This window comes from Ursus americanus, chromosome 15, assembly GCF_024610735.1.
Source record: "Ursus americanus isolate L20-20 chromosome 15, mUrsAme1.1.p, whole genome shotgun sequence".
Classification (NCBI taxonomy): Eukaryota; Metazoa; Chordata; class Mammalia; order Carnivora; family Ursidae; genus Ursus; species Ursus americanus.
Genome location: NC_142141.1, coordinates 33,219,051 through 33,240,654, shown reverse-complemented (window position 1 = coordinate 33,240,654; position 21,604 = coordinate 33,219,051).

Here is a 21,604-nt window from a genome sequence, read left to right as displayed (position 1 = left end):
TACTTAACCTCTCTGCCATAGAATAGCCGTTCTCTGAAAGAGCTACTCTATTCACCCATTTTGATTTACTCTTTAACTTGAATACCCAGCCTCTTCAACATCCCCTCAAACCTCCATATCTGTGCTCATTCTGATGTCAAACAAACATACTTCATTCACTCATCCTTACTCACCTAGCTTGTACTCTTCCTTTAAGATGGAGCTTCTTGGGGTTCCCATTCAAGATGGTGACGTAGGAAGATCCTAAACTCACCCTTCCCCACAGACACATAGAGTCTGTAGCAAATATGGAACAACTTCCTCCAAAAAAACCCTAAAAACTGTGTGATTCTACCTAAACAAAGGACAGAAGGCCCACATCAGACTGGGTAGGAGAAGCTGGGGCACAGTCTTACCTTAGGCCCCACCTCCAGGTGGTCACCCACAGTCAGGAAGGAACTCAAAACCTGGAGCTTCTCTCCCTGAGGAGCAAAGAGTTTGAACCCCAACTTTGAAGACCGGCACTCTAGAGGCAAGCCCTCAAAACATCTAGTTTTGAAAACCAATGGGGCCCGCATTCACAAGACCTACAAGACTATAGCTTTCCGACAAACAGCTCTAATAGGGTTTACCCGCTCAGACTCACTTGCCCCAGGGCCTGGCACAGAAATAGCAGATCCAGAGGCACCCAGACTTCATGTGAAAGAGGCTCATTTGTTAACCTTAAAGTGATGGCCTGAGGAGCAGGCATCTAATTTAGTGCACATCTAGGGGCCTGCTGGCTAGAGGGCATTATCTTCATGTTCTCCCCTGGCCTCACTCTAGCTAGCAGGCACCATCTTTATTTTATTTTGTTTTATTTTTTTTTTACCACTGGGCTTTCCGCCACTCTTTTTTCCTCTAGGAATCATCTGCATACTCTCCCTCTGCCTCATTTTAGCTGGTGGGCGCCATCTTCATGCCCTCCCTCTGCCACACTCCAGAACACCAGTATTTTCTGAAAGGAGCTTTTAGACACACCTGGCGCCCTGGTTTTTGCAGATGTCCCCCAGGGGTCACTACATGATTGCCTGGCTCTCATGGCCAGGGGAGCTTGATCCTGGGTCCTGTGGGATTATAACCACCTGAGAGTTCTTGGCAGACTACCACCCTCAGGGCACTGCACAGACAGCGGACTGAAACACACCCCCAGTCTTTCTGTGAAAGAGGCTTACTTGCTTGTCCTGGGGCTTTGGACTGAGGGTCCAGCTTCTGGTTCGGCACACGACTGGAGGCCTACAGGGGTGCTTTCAGGGAGCAGAAGGTCAGTCTTCTGTACCTCACTGTAAGTAGGTACAGTTTTTTTGGCGGGGTTTTTTAATGGGTATTTGGGGTGGATAAAACCTCCACTGTGGTGGTTTTCTCTGGTCTAGGGCAACCTTCTCGAGAATTCTCCTAAGGCAATGCTCACAGCAACTGGGGGATAGGTTTACCACCAGTGAAGGAGTTCTCGGTGAGGTTCCAACAACTTCCACCATGGCACAAATTCTCAATGGGGCAGTCTTCCCCCAAGAGGGAGAAATTAGTTCTTGGAGGGTATGGGAAGGGGATATACTAGACATTACAATGGTTTGTGTCTCTCCAAACAGCCACAGTATATAAACAAATGTACACTCTATCTGTGGTATTAAAATTTTATGGGAAGAGAAACAATTAGGAAAAAGTGTCTGAAAGGGGCGATAATGAAACATAAATATGTTGAGAAACACTGCAATATAGAGTCTAAACTATTTGTTCTCTAAAGTCCTAATCCACCAATTGCTATATCAATTAATTATACATGTATTCATATTTATTTTCTGTTCCCTTCAGTGCATACAACAGGAAAATATAATAAATAATAGTTACTCCCTATTTGTGGAATTTAAACAGTGATACAGTGTCAGTAGCTGCCCCAGATTGTGAGGAAATTTCCACCGGGATCTGTTTAGTTCCTCCTTGATTAGAAGGTGAGGTTTTCCCCATATGCCCTTATCTCCATCCAAAGTGTTTAAGTTCAAAACCCTCAGTTCAAGGTGCTAAAAATATCCAATGCTAGTAAGGGATCCACCAACTTCATTCATTTTACTCTACTTCCTGGCCCCAAAAGAGATCTTCCTTCCACACTTCCTTTGCACCTTTCTCTCTAGTTTCATTAACTCCTCCTCTTTACCCCCTTTCTACCAGCTTCCAGTGTTAACTAATCTTTCATATCTGAAAAACCGGTTCTGCAAACCTGCACCTGCTTCTCTCAGCTCCAAACCCACCTTTCCACACTCTGCTTTGTGATGCTGCAACCAGGACACTAAGCCATGTCTCAGCTTTGCTTGATGGCTCCCAGTTTGTTTCTGGCATAACGGGATATACTAACTAAGGGGTTGCTGACCACCGGCAGAGGGGGGACATTCTCCTTCCTGAGTGTTTGCTGTTCTTGTCAGTGTCATCTCAACAACAGCTCATCACCTGGGCAGTGGCAGGTGATTCTGGTTTCCATTTTTTTCTAGATTCATATAACTAGCCTCATTGTGCCCTTAAGATACCAGTAGATCTGGGGCCCAACACCATCTCCATAGCAGTTCGGGTCTCAGCTCTGTGAAGTCTCCTTTCCCAAGCACCAGTCCCAACAATTTCCATTTGATCTTCCTGCAACTACTACATCTGTGTCACCTCACTGATGTTTTTTTGTCTTTCCCTTGTCCTCCAATTCCTTATATTAGATTCTCTCTATTAAAATAACTGGTGTGATGTCTGTTTTCCTGACTAGATTCTGGGCTCTGAATCTTAATATATTGCTTTTGGTCCATGACTTCTCTGATTCCTTGTTTTTGCTTTGTAAAAACTGGGGGAAGACGGGTTTCTGGCCTTCAGGGTACCTGAGAGAAAGCTTATGGGAAGGGAAATACACAAAAAAGGAACAGAATTGTGCTTTGAGATCCTGACCACAGAATTATTTCTAAGTCCCAATCCGCAGGACCTGCAAATGTGATATCATTTGAAAATAGGGTCTTTGCAGATGTCATCAAGTTAAGATTAAGGTCATAGTGGATTAGGGTAGGCTATAATCTAATGACAGGTCCTTATAACAAGAGGGAAATTGGGACACAGAGACAGAGACACATGCAGAAATGGCTGTGGTAACCAAGACAGAGAATGGAACGAGGCATCTGCAAGCCAAGAAATGCCAAAGATTGCTGGTAACCACCATAAGCTAAAAGGCAGGAAGAATTCTTCATTAGAGCCTTCAGAGAGAGCATGGCCTGGCTGACGCCTTGATTTCAGACTTCTAGCCTCCAGAACTGAGAGAGAATATATTTCTGTTGTTTTAAGTTGCCAGGTTTGTGGCAATTTGTTATCAGCTCTAGGAAATTAACACGAATTTTTAAAGCATTAAGCATTTCTTATGTGTGTGGTTTCAATACATCTACACAAAGCAGCTCTTTAATTTAGGAAATGATTTTTACTCTCACAAAAATGACAATGAAGCTAATATTAACCCCTGCTTGTCTCCTGGTTCTGAATGAATGATTCCTAACCATTATGACACTTACATATAGGTCTTTTTGACCTAAACATTTTACATTCTGGCATCAGGCTCTCATGTTATTCCTTAAGCATTAATACTGAAAACGCACTTAACTACTTCTCTATTCACAACCCATAAGGACAATGTAATATTTTACTTATATAGGCAGACAGACACAAATTAGCTATTTTTAGACTTTGCCAATTACTTATATTTCTTTTTTCATGAGTTACTAGAAAATTATAATTAACAAGTCAAAGACATCCTGTTAACTTTGTTATTCTTTGGGAATAAAAGGCAATAAAAAGGCAAGAAGAATTTTGGCCTTGAAAGTCAGAGAGAACCATGTTCCCAAAGTACTTTTCCATTGTTAATGAATGACAGAACTTTGGGAATTTTCTTCCACTTCAGTCAAACCAAGTTTGAAATAACTAAAAGCCAGTAACTGCAATCAGATCCTCAATTACACCAGGATAAAAATGTTTCACTTAGGATACTGATGCCATTAGGAGGTTAGACTCCCAAACCACTTCTTCGCAACTGTAAATCCACAGACTCTGTTTCTAGCCCCTGTTATGAGTTAAAATGCTGAAGCATCATTGCCTTTGTTTTTCTACCAGCCCCACTGATAATTCTGCCAGGATGGTGGCGACTAGCAACACTGCACATGAAGACCATGGCAAGCTCTCTTTGTCCTGGGAAATATCCTAGGAATCATTTCCTCTTAAATAGCTGTATTTCTTCCCATATTCTCTTTACCACTTTCATTAAGGTCTAGCAAACATTCAAGTAGAAGTCAAAGATGCCTTAACCTTTTGTCATACCAGCCTTCCTCTGTCTAGCCTTACCTTGGGTGTTCTCCAAGCCCCCTAGAAAGGAAGGCAGTTCATCCTTCTTTGTATTTCTTCATGTCACTCCTTTGTTTTATTTTTTTCTCTTTTTTTGTGGTGGGGAAGCAACGCAGTGTAGTACCCAAGTACATAAGCTTTGAAGTAAAGAGATTTGAGTTCAAATTCTGGCTCTGGCAATTACTAGTTGTGTGTTCTCAAGCAAACCATTTAAACTTCTACGAAACCTATTGTCCTCATCTATAAAATCATAACAGTAGTTTCTACTTAGGGTTTTTTTAAGGATTAGTGAGACAATATACATAAAGTGGTTAGCCCTCTTAATACAATAAGTAACAAAAACAATTGGCTCCTGTACTCCTTTGCTTGGTATTTCCCCACAATCACATTTAGATTAGATGTAAACTCTGGCACACCCGATATTCCAGTGGGGCCTAACTACTAAATCTCAGAGCAAATGAAAACTCCAATTTTGTTCCATTGATTATAGCATATCCATACAAAAGCACTGTCAGTACATGGGAAATGAATGATCATCGACTGCATGGAACAATGAATAATTATAGTAGGTTGAATACTAGCTTTTAAAATACACTGTATCTATACAAAAGACAAATGAGAGGGAAAATTAAAAATAAATATATTCAGTGAGATCCAGAGCCATTTTCTGTTCATCTGAGTTGTCAGTGCGTTTTGCTTTTAGTTTTGTTTTTCCTGTAGAACAGTAAAGCTGTTGAATTTTGCTCTGGAAATTGAACCAAGAGAGGCAGAATGTGTTCTTTTTCCTCTGAGAAATATTGCAGATTATTGTGTTCCATGAATAGTGTAATTATTTCCACAATAACAGAAGACTGAACAGTCACAGGTGTTGGGTTTTGCATTGCACACTGTGGGTGAGACCATCATTAAAAGCTTTGTTCTCAGTGTCACCCAAAACAGGCATCACTGTGCGCCTCACAGTTGCCAACATTTGAGTGTGTTCAGAGAGTCAGACTTTCCCAAACACTGTGAAAAAGTCCTCCTGGAGGAGGCTACTCATTTAGAATATAACTTTCACCATGCCCTGTCTCCCTCATCCACACACTTGATGACAGCAGCAGGTGTTCAGAATTACAGGACTCTTCTTAAAAGGCACACACAGCACTGAATCTTCACTGTCAGATGTCTTCTTGGAACACACACTCTCCAAGGCTTCCTATGGATTTACTGAGATAAGACTGGCTCCTACTCTATCGACCTATGTCTTCCAACTTCCTCCCATGCATCTGTCAGGTATCATGTCCCCTTTGCAATGACCAGAGAGAAGCCTGACTCCAAAAGTTCTGACCTAAGCAAACGAAGGATGGGATTATCACGAACTTAGATGAGGAAGAATGCCTAAGAATCAGGTTTCAGGAGGAAGGGAAATGAGGGCAGTCAGAGTAGGCGTTTCGTTTTTACCACATTATGTTTGAAACATCTTTCATGTATCCACATGGAGATGGCAAGTAAATAGTTGAAAATGAGACTCTAGAGTTTCTGGGAGAGTCAGAGCCAATGTATGTATATATATTAGAGTTGTCAGCATGCAGGTGGTATTTGAAGCCATGGACCAGATGCAATGACCAAGGGAGTTAGGATAGATGGAAAAGAGAGAAGGACAAAGAATTATAATAAGATGTAGGGGAGATGAAAAGGGATAAGCCGTTAGTATGTTTTTATTAAATTCATTTGCTTCTCTATGTTCAATATTCTTGAGTTCTCTAAGTCATTTTTATGAGACGTGTTTGCCTTACTCCCACTACCATGTTTTACTTTCCTTATGAGAGGTAAATGAACTTAGCAAGTCAAATGGAATAGAGCAAGCCCTGGAATGAACTGTACAGAGGAAAGAGGGACCGGTATGTCCCATAATTCGAACCCCAGACTTTAATTATTGCAAGTCATGTTCCATTATTTTCTTTAGAAAGCAAGTCGCTTAAATCCGCTAACTCTTTTCATATCTGACTCATTGTTGGCTGAACAGACTTGCTTGCCAGTAAAATGTTTAAAGCAGTCAGAAATGACTGATGAACTTTGATTAAAATATCAGAAATTTTAGTTAATCTATAGTGAGTTTATTATTTTTCTTTATTAATATTTCTGTTATTCAAGTTATATGTGAACAATATAATTTTTAAGTGTAATTGGAAGTTTGTTCCTATTTTTATTGAGATATAATTGACAAATAAAAATTGTATATATTTAAGGTATATAATGCAATGTTTTGATATACATATAGTGAAATTTCTTTAGAAAGATAGTTTTAATTATCATAATCAATAAATAACATATCAATTACTTCACATAGTTACCATTTGTGTATGCATGTGGTGAGAACACATAAAATCTACTATTTTAGCAAATGTCAAGTATATAATACAGTATTATGAACTATAATCACCACACTGTACATAAGCTCTCCAGAACTTATTCATCCTACAAAACTCAAATTTTGTGCCCTTTGAGCATTAACTCCTCATTTACTGTACCCTGCCACCCCTAGCAACCACTTTTCTACTCTCTGTTTCCAGAAGTTCAATTTTTTTAGATTCCACACATAAGTGAGATCATGTACTTGTATTCCTATGGAAAAACATAATCTCTTAGAAGAAAAATGTGATAACACTTAAGATCTACTCTCAGCAACTTTTAAGTATACAGTACTGCATTTTAAGTAGATTGACTATGCTAAACATTAGATCCTCAGTGCTTATTCTTCTTAGAACTGTAAGTTTGCACCTTTTGACCTACGTCTCCCCATTTCCTCCTCTGCAATCCCTGGCAACCACCTTTCTACTCTCTCTTTCTATGAAATGGCATTTTTAAAAAGATTTCATATATAAGTGATACCATACAGTATTTGTCTTTGTCTGTCTGGTTTATTTAACTTAACATAATGCTCTCTCCATTCAACCATGTTGTTGCAAATCAAAGGTATATATCCAAAAGAACTGAAATCAATCTTGAAGAAATGTCTGCACTCCCATGTTATTGCAGCATTTTCTCATTCTTTTAAGATACTTGAAATCTTGATTTATTTTTCTCGTAAAATGAGCAGTACTAAACAGGATTACAAAAATCCTTTTAAAGAAGGAAGCATCATACTAATAATTTAAACAACTCTAATTGGATGAATTTAATAGTCTTGAGTTTAACAAGAACCACTAAAACCTCTTCAATTTATAGTGATAAAGTCACTAAATTATATCAAATAGAAATTGGGGCCTCTGTGAAAAGAAATACTTAAAGAAATGCCTAATATGTTACCGTTACAAAGATTAGGCAATTATTTTCACACACCGTTTTTGTTGAATTATCCTCAAAAATTTCTTCCATTAGCAGTTGATATCCTCATATAAATTATGGGATAATGCTCCATTAATGCTCAGCTGTCCAGAAAGTACTACCTATATGCTCCTAGATAGAGGAAGAGAAGGAGCATGGGGGTGTCCATCTTTGTTTCTAGCAAAATTACTTTTGACTCAACTTCCTAATCTTCAAGTAAAAGCCCCTCTGGTTTCCAATCCCCTTTCCCACAGATGGTTGTCACAGCCATCAAAAACATGATGGGTGCTTGGGTGGCTCAGTCGGTTAAGTGTCCGACTCTCAATTTCAGCTCAGGTCTTGATCTCAGGGTCATAAGTCTGAGCCCCACACTGGACTCTTTGTTGGCTGGGTGTGGATCCTACTTAAATTAAAAAAAAAAAAAAGCACGAAAGGTTCTCATTCTTCACAAGTGAGATGTTCTGGGAAAATTCTCCCTAATTCAAGTATTTTGATAGAGACAATCACATTCTCATTGTCCAAAGGACATTGAGATGAATTTACTCACTTTTATTAAAGTGAAGAGTTTGTTTAGTGAAAGGGCGGACAGTTTTCCCAGGCCGCTTTGACTTTAGGGGGAAAGCTGGTGCCTAAGTGCAGTCATAGGACAGTAATTTCTCTTCCCACAGTTGTGCCAGTATAACACTGCCTGTTTATGACGACTCCAAGAAGACTCTATAATTTTGACTATCTGGTTCTTACATACACATATTGAACCTCCTATTTTTCTCTTCTCACCTCCCACCCAGACTGCTGATGTTTGTGTGAGAGCTTTCCATTAACTGGCATAATGCCACTTTTGTAACCTTAAGGTTCAAGAATGAATCCTGACAATGCACTGCTTCAAACCACTGAAGCCCCCAGTGCTACTGAGACACTCCTGACGTCCTCTGCAGGGTGAGCCCTTGTCCTGTTTCTTTGCTCGGGGTGGCGGTTATTTCAATCAATAGTTCAAGCTACTGTGTCTATTCTATATTTGAATATTCAACAGTAGTCATTCCTAATAAAGAAAGTTTGCTTCTCCCATTTGGACTAAAATTTAACATAAACTACAAAGCAACACCATCTTGAGGTGATGATCTCTTCATAACTCACTGAGATCATTAAAAAATAGCTTTTTTTTTTTTCAGGAAAATCGTTAATAATTTTTATTCAAAAAATTACTTTCAAAAATCTGCTACCATAGTAAAAAGTAAAGTTCTTCTTTTACAGTGATAACTCACAATTGAACATTTTCATAGTCTTTTCATAGACTGACTTATTTTTTTAAGTGTTTTTTAAAATGGAGTCTAGAATTTTTTTTTCATTTTTAAAAAAGTTTTAATTTAAATTCCAGTCAGTTAACATAGGGTGTGATGTTAATTTCAGGTGTACAATATAGTGATTCAACACTTCCATACAACACCCAGTGCTCATCACAAGTGCCCTCCTTCATACCCATCACCTATTTTAACCCCCCCCCACCCTCCTCCTTCTGGTAACCATCAGTTTGTTCTCTGTAGTTAAGAGTCTGTTTCTTGGTTTGCCTCTCTCTTTTTTTTTCCTCCTTTCTCATTTGTTTTCTTTTTTTTAAGACTCATTCATTTATTTTAGAGAGAGAGAAAGAGAGAGTAAGTGTGTGAGTCGGGAGAGGGACAGAGGGAAAAGGAGAGGGGAAGGGAGAGAATCTCAAGCAGACTCCCCACTGAGCACATAGTCCAATGTAAGGCTAGATCTCACAACCCTGAGATCATGACCTGAGCCGAAATCAAGAGTTGGATGCTTAACTGACTGAGCCACCCAGGTGCCCACATTTATTTTGTTTCTTAAATTCCACATATGAATGAACTCATATGGTATTTGCTTGTCTCTGACTTATTTCAGTTAGCATTATACTTTTTAGCTCCATCCATGTCACTGTAAATGGCAAGATTCCATTTTTTTTAAAGCTGGATAATGTTCCATTGTATACATATATATGGACCACATTTCTTTATCCGTTCATCAAATGATGAACATTTGGGCTGTCATAATTTATCTACTGTAGATAATGGTGCCATAAATATTGGGGTGCATGTATCCCTTTGAATTAGTATTTTTGTATTCTTTGGGTAAATACCTAGCTTTTAAAAAAATTTTTTTAAAGATTTTATTTATTTGAGAGAGGGAGATGGAGCACAAGCAGGGGGGAGGGGCAGAGGGATAGGGAGAAGCAGACTCCTTGCTGAGCAGGGAGCCTGACATGGAGCTGGATCCCAGAACCCTGGGATCGTGACCTTAGCCAAAGGCAGACACTTAACCTACTGAGCCAGCCACATGCCCCAATATCTGGCTTCTTAAAAAAATATCAAAGTCACCTTTACTCTAAGACTGGTGTCCAAATCCTTGGCAAGGAAGGCATTTCCAGGTAGGCAGACAATTTTCATGAGAGATGCTGTGTTGTACTCAAATCACCCTTTTCCCCTCCAACTCAGAGTACTGTTCTTTTTATCATCTTTTGAGTCTCTGGCAGTTTCCTTAAGATGTATGCTTTCCTAGGGGACCCTAGCATCACTTATGTAAGTGGATACCTGGCAAGTCCATCCCTACAAAACTCTAGATGAGGTCAGACATGCCTAAGATCCAAAGAGAACGCTAATAAAGCTCCAGGTGGGGCCCCTAGTATAGAAGAAACGATCTTCTAACTTATTTGTTTAAACAACATGAGATATGCTCGTAGGTGTGTATATATATTCCTGTTGAATACCAAGCTAAGGTAGGTGTAGGATGTGTGTGTGTGTGTGTGTGTGTGTGTGTGTGTGTGTGTGTGTGTGTGCGTGTGTGTGTTCAGAATCATTTCTATACTTATTAAATGTTAAAGGATTGGATTTTCAAATATTACTTAATTGGCGGGGTTTTGCATTTCAGATATCACATTACAGCTTATTTCTTACTCTGAACTATATTTTTAAATGCAAGAAATAACCTTGAGCTTTCAGCTGAGAGTGTCTTGTTGCTCACAAAGGACAAATCAGGATGGTTTTAATCATGCTAAGATGTACTCTTAGAATGTCCTAGAATTCTGTGTGACTCCATTGACAGTGACAAATGAAGGTGGTCTCCATTTTATCAGTGGACTGTGCACCATCCTAATTGGGGCACATTTAGTACTAAGGGAGTAAGGGAGTAAAGTGTTCTGTGTTCCTATATTAGCAAGTTTTTGGTGTTTTTTTGTTTTTTGTTTTTATTTTTTTAAGCTACAAATAATAACAAAGAAGAAGAAAAAGAGCACACAACTGAGCATAGATTCTCTGGATTTGAGTGCCAATTGTTCTTTGCTATTTCTTTCCCCTAAAATTGAGTTTTATATTAATATTAAAGAAAGTTAGACATTGTGGCTCAGAGGGAGTTTCGGGTTATTAGGGGAAATTGTTTCATGGAAGAAAACTGATACCAAAATGATATTTATGCAGTATTCTGAAATGATTGTGACATTTGAGAAAAGCAGTTAAACATGACCTTCACCCGGAATCATAAGATTATACCATTTTCAAAAGAAATAAAAGGACATTAATTATATCAAGCCCTCTTTTGGACTACATTTTCAAATTTTATCTACTGACTAGCATTTCAATTTATGAGATAGTTGGACTTTGTACTACAAAATATTGGTCATTGTTCTGTCCAGGTACAGAAAATGTTATAGTGATTTCTTCTACAGACACTAAAATGATAGAATCTGACATCCCAGGGAAATGAAAAGCTATTTACCTGATGAATAGCAACACAATAGGTGAAGTAGGATGTACAATTCTAACTTTTCTCCTAGGTGACTCTTGGGATCTATAGTATGAGTCTAATTTAAAACAAAATGTGTCTCCTAATCAGGTCCTTCTGGTGTTTCAGGAGGTAAACATTCAAGATAAAATCAGAAGCAGGGAGCTCAATGAGGTAGGTAATATTATAATAGTTCTCAATATTCCTTGCAATGAAAACTTGATTTCTTCAAAATTACTTTAGGAAATAAAGTGATCCCTCATCTTGCCACATGGAGTACTTAACACTTTATTTCAGAAACCATTAATAACCTGATGAAACTGGGCATCCAGCAGGAAAAGGCACAAAGAGGGACAATTTAAGAAAAATGCCAACACAGAAAAAATGTTTAGATTAATATGTCTAGTTTATGTCGTGTTTTAAACCTGAGTTCAGAACATAATGTTCTAATCAATTACTTCTAGCATTTTCAAACCCAAATTGCTCTTTTTGACTGAGGCCATTTGTTCCTTAACTATTTGGGTATGTTAACGAGGACTCCAGAGGAACCGAGCAATCAAAGCAAGTCTAGGGGGTCACCAGAGACCATAATCTTATAGAGAATCAATGTTCTTCCCATCTTGATCTGATTCTGTTTTCTTGTCTCCCTGCCACAGGAGCCAGATTCTGAGAATGTAAATTTCCTGAGCTGGAGTGGCATAAAGACCACCTGGAAGGATAAAATCACACGACCTGGAGTGAGGAGAACATCTAAAAAATGGGAGAACCTCAACATCACTGTAGACAAGACTCCAATCTCTAGGTAGCAAACTCCTCAGTTGTGAAAGAAAGCCCAAGTAAAATTACCTAAGCAAATGAGGACCATAGGGTCATGTAATCAAAAATCAGGAATGGCTTATATGGAAGCAGCTCAAGTATCCATCGATAGATGAATGGATAAAGAAGATGTGGTAAATATATACAATGTAATATTATATTACTCAGCCAATAAAATGAATGAAATCTTGCCATTTGCAACAACATGGATGGATCTAGAGGGCATAATGCTAAGCAAAATAAGTCAGAGGAAGACAAAACCATATGATTCACTCATATGTGGAATTTAAGAAACAAAATAAAGAAAAAAGGAGACAAAAAACAGACTTTTTTTTTAAAGATTTTATTTATTTATTTGACAGAGAGATAGCCAGCGAGAGAAAGAACACAAGCAGGGGGAGTGGGAGAGGAAGAAGCAGGCTCCCAGCGGAGGAGCCTGATGCAGGGCTCGATCCCAGAATGCCAGGATCACGCCCTGAGCCGAAGGCAGACGCTTAACGACTGTGCCACCCAGGTGCCCCCAAAAAACAGACTTTTAAAAAGATTTTATTTACTTATTTATTTGAGAGAGAGAGAGAGAGAGAGAGAGCACAGAGGGAGAGGGAGAGGGAGAGACAAACTCCTTGTTGAGCAGAGAGACGGACATGGGGCTAGATCCCAGGACTCCAAGATTATGACCTGAGCCTAAGGCAGATGCTTAACTGACTGAGCAACTCAGGTGCCCCAAAACCAAACTCTTAGATACAGAGAACCAACTGGTGGTTGCTAGAGGGAAGGTAGGTGGGGAGATGGGTGAAATAGGTGAGGGGGAGTAACGTATAGAATTTTGGAATTGCTATATTGCACATCTGAAACAAATATAATGCTGTATGTTAATTATACTGTAATTAAAATAAAAATCAGCAATGGCTTAATCTAACGAACATTGTCAGCAGGATTGGTCTCTCCCTTTATTTTGCCTCTGCTTTCCTCTGTGTTGCTCCCTTTCCAGAGAGACTTTCTTCGTGTTGGCAGGATGCCTGTCAGCAATTCCCTGCTTACATCCTCCCAGGTCTAAAACCCACAGCCAAGAGAATGAGCCAATAAGTGAAGCAAAAGTCCTGGAATTAGTTCTCATTAGAAAAAAATCACCTACATGCAAAAGAATGAAACTTGACCACTCTCTCACACCATACACAAAGATAAACTCCAAATGGATGAAAGACCTCGATGTGAGACAGGAATCCATCAAAATCCTAGAGGAGAACATAGGCAGCAAGCTCTACGACATCTGCCAAAGCAACCTTTTTCACGACACATCTCCAAAGGCAAGAGAAACAAAAGAAAAAATGAACTTGTGGGACTTCATCAAGATAAAAAGCTTCTGCACAGCCAAAGAAACAGTCAAAAAAACTAAGAGGCAGCCCACGGAATGGGAGAATATATTTGCAAATGACACTACAGATAAAAGACTGGTATCCAAGATCTACAAAGAACTTCTCAAACTCAATACGTGAGAAACAAATAAACAAATCATAAAATGGGCAGAAGATATGAACAGACACTTTTCCAATGATGACATACAAATGGCTAACAGACACATTAAAAAATGTTCAAAATCATTAGCCATCAGGGAAATTCAAATCAAAACCACACTAAGATACCACCTTACACCAGCTAGAATGGCAAAAATTGACAAGGCAAGAAACAACAATTGCTGGAGAGGATGTGGATAAAGGGGATCCCTCCCACATTGTTGGTGGGAATGCAAATTGGTATAGCCGCTCTGGAAAACAGTGTGGAGGTCCCTTAAAAAGTTAAAAATTGAGCTACCCTATGACCCAGCCATTGCACTACTGGGTATTTACCCCAAAGATACAGAAGTAGTGAAGAGATGGGCCATATGCACCCCAATGTTCATAGCAACATTGTCCACGATAGGTAAATCGTGGAAGGAACCGAGATGCCCTTCAACAGATGACTGGATTAAGAAGTTGTGGTCCGTATATACAATGGAATATTACTCAGCTATCAGAAAGAATGAGTTCTCAACATTTGCTGTAACATGGATGGCACTGGAGGAGATAATGCTAAGTGAAATAAATCAAGCAGAGAAAGACAATTATCATATGATTTTTCTCATCTATGGAACATAAGAACTAGGAAGATCGGTAGGGGAAGAAAGGGATAAAGAAAGGGGGGTAATCAGAAGAGGGAATGAAGCATGAGAGACTATGGACTCTGGGAAACAAACTGAGGGCTTCAGAGGGGTGGGGGGTGGGGGAATGGGATAGACTGGTGATGGGTAGTAAGGAGGGCACGTATAGCATGGTGCACTGGGTGTTATATGCAACTAATGAATCATCGAACTTTACATCAAAAACCAGGGATGTACTGTATGATGACTAACATAATATAATAAAAAAACATTAAATAAAAAAATCACCTTGGCTTAGGTCTTGAGCCATTTGTAAACCAATGTCTCTGAAACAAGAGAGGTGTGATTCCCACCTCAAGCAGTCTTGGGTAACCTGCTGTCTCTGGCGTCATAGCCGCATCACTTCTGCCAAAATCACATAGACGGAGAGTGGCTTAGGGATGGTGTCCCAGGGTAAGGTCACATCACCATGAGCAGAAAAAGAAGCCGTGGGTATAAGCAAGCAAAAGCAGTAACTGTGCACTAAGCATTATTTCAGTGGTTTCTTAATATTGGCTATACATAATCGATTGATTATAAACACACACGGGCTTCACCCCTCTAAAATTCTGAAACATTAGTTTCAGGGTAGGAAATGGATATATGTATTTTGAAAAAGCTCTGTAGATGGTTGATTCGGTAATCAGCCAGGTCTGCATCACTAAGAGTTCTCAATTAATTCATTTTTTAGGTGAGTGTGGTAAAATAATTTAACAATTCTCAAACTTTCCAGCTGTGAGCCACTTTAACAGGGCTAAGAACACTAGAGCTCACCTACCTGCTCACCCACTCATACTTCACTAGCGCAAAACACACCTCCCCCATCGATGTTGTTTCAATAGGATACCACCCAAGAAATTATCTTTTTAAAAAATTCTAAACAAGACTCTAAGCTCTGCCCTACTTGCAGTAATAGGCTTGTCAAGGTTACCAGGTTTCCTTAGAAAAAAATTTAAGTGTGTGGTTAATGGAAGAATTCAGCTTAAGCTAACTAATAAAATATAATAATATTGTCCAATTCAATAAGCACTTAGCCTCTGCCTTATTTGACCTTCTCACCTAGCCACTCTCTCCCATGGTTACAGCATAGACCTTGGCATTGCATGAAGTTACACTACCTTTAAAATAATAAAATCACACCCACTCCCCTTTGACCATAATCTCCTTTCCTTCTGGCTAATTAGATTGATCATGGAGCCTCAAGTTCCTTGATAATTCTATCCCATTCCTATCCATTGACCTCTACCTATCTTTATATCCTTCCTTACCCAAATTAGATTCTAGATTTCTCCAGGATCTTCCAAACAAGTGCATGAATTGCTACCTGCAGACACACATGGTGCTTCTCCTGTCCCCAGAGCCCTGGGCTTTGCCCAGATGCTCAAGGAGGGCAAAGCATTTTTCAGGATTAAAAGAAGCTGTGTACAAGATAAACTCAAAATGGATGAAAGACCTAAATGTGAGACAGGAATCCATCAAAATCCTGGAGGAGAACACAGGCAGCAACCCCTTTGACCTCGGCTGCAGCAACTTCTGGCTAGACATGTCTCCAAAGGCAAGGGAAACAAAAGCAAAAATGAACTATTGGGACTTCATCAAGATAAAAAGCTTCTGGACAGCAAAGGAAACAGTCAACAAAACTAAAAGCAACCTATAGAATGGGAGAAGATATTTGCAAATGACATACTAGAAAAAGGGCTAGTATCCAAGATCTAGAAAGAACTCATGAAACTCAACACCAAAAAAACAAATAATCCAGTCAAGAAATGGGCAGAAGACATGAACAGACATTTCCCCAAAGAAGACATACAAATGGCCAACAGACACATGAAAAAATGCTTAATATCACAGCATCAGGGAAATACAAATCAAAACCACAATGAGATACCACCTCACACCAGTCAGAATGGCTAAAATTAACAAGACAGGAAACAACAAATGTTAGTGAGGATGCCCAGAAAGGAGAACCTTCTTGTACCGTTGGTGGGAATGCAAACTTGTACAGCCACTCTAGAAAACAGTATGGAGGTTCCCCAAGAAGTTAAAAATAGAGCTACCCTACGACCCAGCAATTGCACTACTAGGTATTTACCCCAAAGATACAAATGTAGTGATCTGAAGGGGCACCTGCATCCCAATGGTCATAGCAGCAACGTCCACAATAGCCAAACTGTGGAAGGGGCCGAGATGCCCTTCAACAGATGAATGGATAAAGAAGATGTGGTACATACATACAATGGAATATTATTCAGCCTTCAGAAAGGATGAATACCACCATTTGCATCGACATGGATGGAACTGAAGGGGATTATGCTAAGTGAAATGAGTCAAACAGAGAAAGACAATCATCATATGGTTTCACCCATATGTGGAACATAAGGAATAGCATGGAGGACCACAGGAGAAGGGAGGGAAAACTGAATGGGAAGAAATCAGAGAGGGAGACAAACCATGAGAGACTTTGGAATCTGGGAACCAAACTGAGGGTTACAGAAGGGAGGTAGGTGAGGGGCTGAGGTAACAGATGATGGGTATTAAGGAGGGCACATGTTGTGATGAGCTCTGTGTGTTATACACAACTAACTAATGAATCGTTGAACACTACATCAAAAACTAATGATGTGCTATATGTTGGCTAACTTAACATAATAAAAAATTTTTTAAAAAAAAATCAACCTATCCCAAACTGAATTCATCTGCTTTCACTCCAACCTAGTCTTTTACCCATGTGTCCAGTCTTAGGGAACACAACATCCTGTATCCAGAAATGAAAGCCAGAAAATAGGGGGTTGTCATGGACACCTCTCTCCTCCTTAATTCTCTCATATAATCTATCAACAAATTCTACTAATTCTACCCCTTAAATAACTAAACTGTCCTCTTCTTTTCTGACCTTTCATCTCAGTCTGAGTTACTACCATCTATCAACGTTTATTCTACTTAGTTTCCCCGTTCTCCTCTTGCCCACTCCAATCTCTTCTCCACATGGCAAAGAAGGAGATCTTCTCCAAACACAACTCTGATTATTCCATGTCTCTGCCTAAAATTTTTAATGATTTCCCAATGCACTTAAGACCAAAATCTTTAATATGCTTTGCAATGTCTAACGGAGTTGGCCCCTGCCTCCCTCTACAGACTCCCCCACCCGTTGCACTTTAGATACTCTAGTCTCTAAAAAAAAAAAAAGCTGTGCTCCCCACTACCCCATGGCCTTTTGCCATTCTGTTACCTTGGTATCCAAGGACTTTTCCCACCTACCTTTGCCTAATTCATTCCTACTCTTTCCTTATTCTGCAAGTCTCAGTTCTCAACTCAAACTTCTTAGGAAAATTATCCTGAGTGCCAGACTGAAAGAAGTTCTCCTGCTATATATTCAAATATTCTGTATTTTCCTTTCTGGAACTTGTCACAGTAAACCATTTTGAACTTATACAATTATATGATCAACACTGGCTTAATAAGGAATATCTTCAGAGAATGAATATACCTATGCTTCACTTAATCATTACTTTGCTAATTCATGTTTTGTGGTCTACATTTTGGGGGAGCTTACTATTTTCTAAATTTTATACAATGAAGACACATTGGGGGAGAGAAAAATTACTTGAAAATAAACACTCCCTGATGAATGAGTTGAATGATAGTATTTGTTTTTTAGAAACAGAAGCATTGACACTGTCATTATCAAAGACATCACAGTTTTTAAAATACCGGCTAATTTTTAGGTCCGACCTCTAGAGATTTCTGATTTAATTGGTCTGGAATAAGATTTGGGCATTGAGATTTTTTAAAGCTCTCTGGGTGATTCTCATATGCGGCCAAGTTTGAAATTCGCTGCAGAAGGTATTTATGAAACACTTATCATACCCTTTTCAACATTGAGTACTACCACAATGAATGTACCAAAAGGTATAAATACAGCAAAAACCGTATTAGTTAACAGGTTTGTGTAACACTGAGCAGTACACCATATAATCATGGTATTAATAAATCTAAGGTGGGGATTCACCTAAGGTAGGTAGATTCATAAATCTAAGTGGGGAATCATTTGATGAAATGATTCAAGGAGGATTCTTTGTTCCTGATTGGGAATGTGACTTATATCTGAAAGAGACATTGCATAGATACTCAGCCCAACCAGAAGTGTTGAGTCCCACCAGTCAAGGAGCTGACTAGCTCCATACCTGATGAGTCAGTACAAGAGATTCTCTCCTCCTGCAGCAATGTCAAGAACCCACCTCTGGGCTCAGAATGGGTAGATTTTAGTCTTGCCTCTGCCACTTCCTAGGTTGTGATCTTGGTCAAGTCCTTTCACTTTCCTAAGCGCCAGTCTCTATTTTTAATACAGGGAGGTGGGGATGAGAGCTGAGGAGGGGGGAATAAATGTATGATAAAGTATATATTAGTAACATTTCAAAGTCTTAGTTTGAAGGTTAAGTAAAATAAAGCGTGCTTTTAATACATTGAACAGTGCCTGGCCAATAGTAAACACTGAACACACATCAGTTATTACTACTTTCTCAAGATAAAGCTGGAAATTCCTACCCAAGGATCGAAACTTACCTATTTTAAAATGTTGTTTCAAAGATTATTTATAGATCAAAGAAAATCAAAATTGAAATTGTAGAATACCTAGAATGTAATCCTACTGAAAACAGACCTAAAGAGTCCCACGAAAGCTGTATTCCTTTCCCTAAATCCTTATACCAATGAAGAAAAAAAAGACAATTGGTGAAATTAGTATTCAACAACAAACTAAGCCTAAAGAAAGCAAAAGAGAATTATCATAGTAAAAATTAATAATCATAAAACTTATAAATAAATTAAAGATTTTTAAAAAGAAAAATAGAAAAAAATCTTACCCAATTTAATTTAAAAGGGGGGGCAGGGTGTGAGAGCATAAACTTAGGGCTTGGAGGAAGACTAGCTTTACATTGTTTACCTTTTTGGTTTATTTTGAATTTTATACCCTGGGTATGGTTTGAACTGGTGGCAAGAGATTAACATTATGTAGGGGTTCCATTTACTCTTTAACTTTTGTTCTTAGCCGTCTGTTAGTGGTTTAGGACAAGCAGCAGAGGCTCTTAGAGCCCTTGAGTGCCTAGGAGAAGATAACAGAGTGAACAGACTTTTTGGCACTTTGGGAACTAGCTGCCAAAGCATCCAGTGAATTGTTAATTGCAGTATTTTTCCATCAGGTTATGGTTTAGATGAATAGATTTATCTTTTGGTGTCTGTTACTGAGAAAAGCTCAGTGACATACTCTGTAAGCATAAGCACAAAATCTCAAGGGACTGATGTACTAAAAACACAGAAATATAACTGAAAGGTATCTTTTACCGTGATGGCAAAGCAATAAAAAGGCTGAAGTTCAAATTTGCTATAGGCTTAAAATATCAACACTTACATAAAACCACTGGGACTGAAGCCTGAAGAAAAACTTTGGAGAACACATTTTTGAGTTGGGAGTTATAAGTACTAATGTTTCTTTGAAGTCATCCCCTTGAAAAACAAAGCCCTGTTTTTATGATAAACTAGCAACTCAAAGGGGTCTGTAAGTATGGGAGAGAAAGTGAAGCTGTCTTCCTGAGTTCGGCTGGGAAGATTTGCATTAGCGTCATTCAGCGTTTAGAACATACTATTAGCTAATAGCTGTCCTATACTCCCAACTCAATTGCAAGCAAACTGAGTTCAGGGACTACTAGGCATTTTTGTCTATGATGTCTGAAAAAGCACAGATTGCTGGATTGTTGCAGTGCCATATATATATAGACATATATATATATGGCACACATACACACACATATATATATACCTCTGTTTATACTGCAAACTTTAATTGTATATAAATATATGTATTTATATAAATGTATATATTTAAATTTTTAATTTCATTAAATATTTATAATTTTTATACCCTATGAGAACCAACTGAACTGTGACTTGTTTCAGAATTTGCATTACTGGGGCGCCTGGGTAGCGCAGCGGTTAAGTGTCTGCCTTCGGCTCAGGGCGTGATCCCGGCGTTATGGGATCGAGCCCCACATCAGGCTCCTCCACTGAGAGCCTGCTTCTTCCTCTCCCACTCCCCCTGCTGTGTTCCCTCTCGCGCTGGCTGTCTCTCTCTGTCAAATAAATAAATAAAATCTTAAAAAAAAAAAAAAAAAAAAGAATTTGCATTACTGATTTTTTTTTCCAGTTTTGACAGCCCTATTTACAAACTTCTTCCTCTGGAAATTGGAGAGTATGGGTCCTTCCATACTTCTCCCCTCCTTCACCCAATCTCTCATGGGTAAGCCATCTCTCCAGGATCAGGGAGGAGGAAAGCCCTGATTTATATTGTTTGCCAGTTTTCATGGTGTAAATATTCCCACAGTGGCTGATTTCTACTGACTTGAAGCTTTAACTATTGACTTGAAAAATTCTCGAATATTTAAAGTGAGCCAGTTGCTTCCAACTCCCAAACTGCTGCTGGGACTGCATCTTCACTGTATTGTGCTCTCTATCCTGTAGCACTTCATTGTCATGCAGTGTACGGGTTAGAAAAAAAATACATATACAATCAAAGTTTGCAGCCTAAATGGATATACATAACATCACCTTGCTGGTCAATTAGATTAAATTCTACCAGGATGATTGTGTTTGGTGTTGAATCAGGATAAAGGATCCAAATGAGAAATCTTCTCATATCTGAAGACATTTATGGCTGCCTGCTCCAACAAGACAAAGAACAACAAGGAAATAGTAGTGGAGCAGTGCTGGCTCACCTAACTGACAAGCCAGCTTTCATCTGTGAAGGCCCAGATGGGTATAAGCCTGCTCAGGGTTCCTGAAGGTACGTGACAGCCATCAAGATCTAAACAGAGACTATTAGAAATAGAATACACAAGCACTCTACAGAATTGTTACATAACTCAAGGAAAGAAATTGATCACATGGGGCAGAGAAACAGCCCAGAGCTAGCTTTGGGGATAAGGGATATGGTGAGCAGCTCAGAAACTGCTGATGCCTGAGAATATGACAAGTAAAGACCAGCCCATGGTGGTAAAGACTAAATGCATGACATTTTCTGAAGTAGAGTGTCTTGGATGCAGAGGAGCACCACCCCCCCCCCATGTTAGGGTACCAGCGATGTTGCAGTAAAGTGGTTTACCCCTGGAGTTT